The sequence below is a fragment of the Balaenoptera physalus genome, assembly GCF_965194825.1.
Source record: "Balaenoptera physalus genome assembly, chromosome: 20".
Lineage (NCBI taxonomy): Eukaryota > Metazoa > Chordata > Mammalia > Artiodactyla > Balaenopteridae > Balaenoptera > Balaenoptera physalus.
Genome location: NC_138901.1, coordinates 20,350,278 through 20,356,818, shown reverse-complemented (window position 1 = coordinate 20,356,818; position 6,541 = coordinate 20,350,278). Strand labels below are relative to the sequence as shown.

General features: G+C 53.1%; 1 protein-coding gene across 1 annotated transcript in view; it reads left to right on the top strand.

Moving 5' to 3' along the window:
* Positions 1–6,541, top strand: part of LOC309650753 (keratin, type I cytoskeletal 19) — a 101,039-nt gene that overhangs the window by 80,824 nt on the left and 13,674 nt on the right. The gene's annotated exons all lie outside the window — the stretch shown is intronic.

Here is a 6,541-nt window from a genome sequence, read left to right as displayed (position 1 = left end):
GCGGCGAGTCCCCATGCGGCCTCCAGGGGGCGCTGTGGCACCGAGTTGGCCTGGTCCTGGGCGCCCGCCGCACAGGCGTAATGAGCTCAGCACGCTGAGGACAAAGGGAGCTGCAGGCGGCCGGCGAGCTTGTAAAGTCAGCCCGGTGGCCCGCAGCCTGCCCGCAGCCTGCTCTTTCCGAAGCCGTGGCTGGCTGCGGGGCGGACACCACCGCCTCCTTCCGTGGCTCAGATGCCAGCCTCTGATCCGCCTTGCAATTCCCTCTTCTCTCAGACAGAGCCCAGACTCCATCCAGTGCTTTGGACTCGACACCCAGCGCCCTTTCCTCCATACTGTGACTTCCCTGAGTTTGGCTCAGGGTAAACAGGAAAGCTGCCGTGGCTGGAGGCAGAGGGCTTTGGAGTTCGCTCCACTGCCACCTGCCCCTGTAGCTTTCAGCAAGTCACTTACCTCTCTGTGCCTCAGTGTCATCATCTGTGAAATGGGTGCTGGTGATCTCCCTTGGAAAGTTGTACAAAATGGATGCAACGCGTTACGTCCGGGCGCCTGGTCTAGGGTAGCTAGTGTTGGAAATGTGGGGTGCGCCGGGTCTGGGCTGGGACATCAGAGGCCTGCTGTATCTCCGTGAGGCAGGGGCGAGCTTCCCTGGATTCTGGGGGTGCAGAGCGTGGGGCAGCATTGCTCAGGCTGTTGGAACCAGTCAGGGGCAGGGTCAGGGTGTGAGGGATGTGGGGTGAGTCACTTAGCAGCCCAGACCCTGGGGAGTGAAGGGGAAGGAGTACGGCAGCTGGCCAGGCCTGGTGGCACCAGGTACCAGACACCAGGCACCGAGGCAGCCCTGCAGAAGGAGGCAAGGGCGTGGCACCGTGCCAGCCCCACCCCACCAGCTCCTGCCCTGCCCACGTGCCCCAGGAGCAGGGGTGGAGCCAGAGGAGAAATGTGGCTGGGATCTCTCCAGGTGTGGGCAGTGGGGTCCAGAGAACCTGATGGGGGTGAGGGCCAGGCTGCTTTGCTCCACCTGCTGCCCACTCCCTCCTGCTCTCCCCCCTTGCTAAGGCTTTTCTTCCTGCCTGCATGGCTGGGGGTGGAGGAGAATGCTCCGTGGGCCTCTCCCAGCCCTGGTGGAGTCACCATCTAAGACAGAACAGACCGAGGCGGTGTCCACACGGGCAGCAGGCCCATTGCAGCTGACTGCCACGCCTGCACGGGTCAGGGTGCCCGCAGAATACAATGACTCTCGGGGTCAGCTGAAAGGACTTTAGAGAAAGAACTATTTTTGGAGGTCTGGACAGGAGCAGGGATGGGGTAGCAACTGGGGTGGGGGGGAGCATGGGAGCTGAAGGGACAGTGGAGGGGGGAGCAGTGTGATGGGAGCTGGTGGGGGCTGAGGCCAGGAGGGCTGCTCTGCCGAAGCAGCGACCACAGCTGCCCTGGTGGGGGGGGGAGTGTATGCTCAGCCTCTTTCTTCCCTCCTGTCCATCTCCTGCAGCTGCCCCCCACTGGCTGATCCAACGGGGCAGCCAGAGATTAGCCGTCGGGGCACAGAGCAGGGCCAAGAAGGGTGGAGAATACATCTGGAAGGAGGCAGAAGAATTATCAGGGCAGTGGGGACACAAGCATAAAGAGCCAGACCTTGCCCTCAAGGAGCTCACCGTCCAGTGGAGGAGATAAGAGCCAACTAACTCTCACCAGGTGGGGAGAGGACAGCCCAGGAGAGGGTCAGATAAAGCACCAGATGGGCTAGAGGAGGGAAGGAGTTGGGGTGGAGAGGGTGCCAGGGCCACAGAGGCTTGAAGGAGGAAGTGGTGTATTGGTTTCCTATTTCTGCTCGAAAAAGCTACCTCAAACTTAGTGTCTTAAAACAACACAATCTTAGTATCTTATAGTTCTAACGGTCCGAAGTCTGAAATGGGTCTTATGGGCTAAAATCAAGGTGTCAGCAGAACGGTGTTCCTTCTGGAGGTTTTAGGAGAGAATCTGTTTCCTTGCCTTTTCCAGCTTTTAGAGGCCACTTGCTTTCCTTGGCTTGTGGCCCCTTCCTTCTTCAGTGTGCATCACTCCAACCTCTGTTTCTGTGGTCACATCTCCTGTCTCTGATTTTGACCATCTTGCTTCCCTCTTATAAGGACCCTTGTGATTGCACTGAGCCCATTTAGATGATCCAGGATAATGTCTCCATCTCAAGGTCTTTAACTTAATCACATTCGCAGACTCCCTTTTTGCCATGTGAGATACATAGTCGCGGGTCCCGGAGATTAGGATTTGTACATCTCTGGAGGGTCACTATCTGCCTATCACATCGGGCACTGGAGAAAGGGTAGGGTTCGAGCTCTGATGGCCGAGGGCAAGGACACCGCAGGCGGAGGGGATGGCGGAGCAGAGGTGGGAGCCTGAGGACATAAGCAGCTCCTGCCGGCACCTGGCGTCTGGTTGCAGGAAGGTGTGGTTTTGGGGAATAGGCCTGGAAAAGCTGAAATGCCTGCTCCATTTCCAAATCCACATAGTTGGCCTCTGAGATGAGGGGGCAAACACTGCCCCAGAGGGATGGTGGGGCTGGGGCGGGCCCTGTGGGTACCGGTTCGAGTCACTGTTTAGCTTTCATTCCCCTGCTTTATTGAGGTACCAGTCATGGCCAGTTTGGCCTTTGTAATTGTCCCTCAGTGACTGTTCTCCATTTAGCCTGCTCCCCTCCCACCCATGTGACCCCCGCAGCTGACGGCTTTAGAATCGGTACCACTCTCTCCCCCGTGGAAGTGTGGGTCTGGACTTTGCTCCCCTCCATGACCTTCCCCAGCCTCCACGCCTCCAACTTTACTCCGTAGCCACACTGAACCGCTCCCAGCTCCTGAATGCCCTGCATTCACTGACAAAAATCAGCACCTGCTGAGCGGCCGTCCACACAGGGATGGTGGCCATGTCACATCCAATCCTCCTATTGGTGTTACAAGCTATCGGCTGTTGAAGGCTCTCCCTATGCCAGGCACTGTTCATTACGTATGATTTTTATTTATCTCGCACAAGCCCTCTGAGGTTGGTGCCGTTAGCCCCATTTCAGAGACGGGGAAACTGAGGTTCTGAAATGTTAAGTAACTGGCCTTGGATGACATGGGCTTAAAATAAATAGTGGATCCATGAATCAAACCCAGGCCACATTTTATAAGGGAGGAAACTGAAGCTCAGGGCGGTGAAACAACTGGACCAGGCTAATGAGTAGTTCATAAACTGAGGTGTGGCTCGTTTCAAAGGCCAGCTTGTCACTGGCCTACTACACAGTCACTCATTAATCTTAACTGCTGCACTAAACTGCTTAGCCTCTGCCCCGTAGTTATTTGTACAGATATTCTTTGCTTCGCCTCCACCTTGCCCACTCTACAGGGAGCTGGCCAGCGGCTGGGCCTGGGTCTCTTTCATCTCGCTCTGTATTCTGCACCTGGCGCAGGGCCTGGCTCAGAGCACATGCGTGGCAGACAAATGAGTGAGGCAGTGAATGATACTTTCTGGGCGTGGCTCTGGACACAGGTCAGGGAGGCCACCTGCAGCCACGGAGATCCAGAGTGGCTGAAGTCTTGAGGCCCTGCTGGGCCCAGGCTTGGGGTCCCAGGCCATCCAAATTTCTTGGCGGGTCTGAAAGCCCAAGTTTGTTTTTTTTTCACAAATGTATTTTATATGTAGCTTTCGGAAGAGGTGCTACATGCACAATATAGTACAAAATTTAAAAGTACGAAGGATAGACAACAAAATGTTAGTCTTCCTGCATCCTTTGAATCCAGTCTCCTAGCTCCCCTCCCAGGAAGCATTCCTTGCCGTCACTTTCTTGTGTGTTTTTCTAGAGCTATCCTGTGCATATACAAATATACGTGTGTTCAAGTTCTTCCCTGGAGCACACATACAAAGGGTAGCAAACGATATTCTTTGCTCTGCAATCTTACTTTTCATCTAAGTATTTGGAAAATCTTTCCTATCAGTCCCATGTAGAGCTGCCTCATTCTTTTTGATGGTTGCACAGTATTGTATTGTATAGAGGTATCATATAATGGATATGTAGATGTTTCCACCTTTTGCTATTATAAATAACGCTGCAATGAACATCCTAGTACATCATGTCATTTTGCATGTGTGCAAAAATACACCCGAAAGATAAATACCTGTAAGAGAAGTTGATGGGTCAAAGAACTATATCTAAAATTTTGATGGAAGTTGGAAATCACTGTTCATAGATTTTATACTGATTTTCCTGCTATCAACAATGGGTGGATTGTTCAGCTCCCCATATGCCCAACAAATAGTAAGTTATCAACCCTTTTCATCTTTACCAATCTGACATGTAAAAAATGAGAAATCATGATAGTCTAAATTTGCATTTCTCTTATCGTGAGCGAGGTTGAACATTTTCATATGTCTAAATGCAATTTGTATATCCTGAGATATATTATATATATATATATATATTCTGGGAACTCTTTGCTCACATGCTTGGCTCTTTTTTCCTCCTGGGTTGTTGATCTCTTACTTGGTTATTTGTAGGAACTCTAAATGTCTTAAGGCTATTGGCCGTGGGTTCATGATATAGCTTGCCAATATTTCCCCTTGGTTGTTCCCACAAATTCTGTAGTGAAAGGCTACTCATTAGCCTGGTCCAGTTGCTTCACCGCCCCGAGCTTCAGTTTCCTCCCCTATAAAATGTGGCCTGGGTTTGATTCATGGATCCACTATTTATTTTAAGGCCATGTCATCCAAGGCCAGTTACTTAACATTTCAGAACCTCAGTTTCCCCATCTCTGAAATGGGGCTAACAGCATCAACCTCAGAGAGCTTGTGCAAGATAAATAGAAATCATATGTAATGAACAGTGCCTGGCACAGGGAGAGCTTTCAATAGCCGATAGCTTGTAACACCAATAGGAGGATTGGATGTGACATGGCCACCATCCCTGCGTGGGCCCTCAGTTTCCTAGTTGGTAAAATGGGGATATTGCTGTTTGCAACAGTATCTACAGCACAGGGGAGCTTTTATGATTGAAACAAGTCAGTTTGCTACATACTTGAACAGAGCCAGGCATGTAGTAAGGACTCAATACATTTGGGCTGTTTTTACAGCATCCTTTCTGGAACTTTCCACCCATCTGCCACCTTGGTGTCGTCACTCTGCTCACCCTGGGCTCTGCTCACTCCGCCTCCTCCAGGGGTGCCTCCCTGCTCACCCCAGGCCTCACACAGCGGCTTTCCTTCCCTGAGCTCCCGCAGTCCTCTGTACGTGTCCCTCCTCTGCCCCTGGCCTGTCACCTGCTCTTGTCAGGAGCCTGCAGTGTTAACCTCTTTCTCTTCCGTGAGCTCAGATCTTCCCCTGGGGGCAGACAGTTTGGTTCCAGGGCACCTGCCTGCTGGTCTCAGTTCAGCTGAGGGAAACCAGCTGTGTGACCTCAGGGAGGGCAAGTCTCTCTCCTGTCTCTGTCTCCTGACCTACAAACTGATGGAGTTGGGTGAAAGTGCCAGTCGTTGAGCTTTAGAAGAGGGACAATCCTCTGCTCAAGCAAAACCTTACAGGAAGCTGGCTGTGCGAAACCAGTGAGAGCAGAGCTGCTTTGGATGGAGGAATGTGAGTGTGTAAGTGTGTGTGTGTATGTGTGAGCATGTGAGTGCGTGACTATATGAGTGTGGGGAGTGTGTGCACGTGTGTGAGTGAATGAGTGTGTATGCATGTGACAGTGAGCATGTGAGTGTGTGTAAGTGTGAGTGTATGTGTGAGCACGCAATTGAGTGTGGAGGGTGTGAGAGCATGTGCACGTGTGCATATGTACAGGTGTGTGAGTGAGCGAGTGTGTGCACACCTGTGTGAGAGTGAGTGAATGAGTGTGTATGTATGAGTGTGTGAGTGTGTGTGAATGTGTGTGAGTGTGTGTGGTCAGCAAAGGTCTGCTCAGTTGGCATCTCTGCGGAGGGCTCCTCAGGCCAGACGTGAAAACCTCGGGGTGCGGAAGTTTCCGCCCTCCCGTCCTACAGGTGTAGGAGTTTCATCTGAGTCCTCTTGCTGGGCCTGCAGCGGAGGTTTACCGTATTTCTTAGTGGTCAAGATGCCGGTGAGGACAAGGTAAAGTGGGCCCGGCAGGATCGGCAAGTTCCGCGTTCCCGGGGCCTCCCCTCCCCCTCCCGGGCTCAAACCCTTTCTTCCGAAACCCCAGATACGGATCTCTGCCTGAAGGTGTTGGTTGGGTTTCTGCCCGCCGGGGACCTCTCTGTGTGTTTACTGAGCTAGGATTGATGTCTTCGCTGCATGTTCTGGTCTCCTCAGGCCCCTGCCCTAATCCCAGACCAGGCCTGCAAAGGAAGTCCCCGCCCCCCCTCAACCCCAGCACATTCCACTGGAGAGGGCTGGGGCTCAGGCCGGGGTGGCTGGAAGGCTTCCTGGCCCTGGGGCTCCAGAGCTGATTCCCCGAGCTTCCCTGGTGGCGGCTGGGAGGCCTCAGGCCTGGTGCTTGGGTGCCCCGGTGAGGGCTGGCGCTGGCATCCCATAGGTCCTGCCTGGAATGGCAGTGAAGCACCCA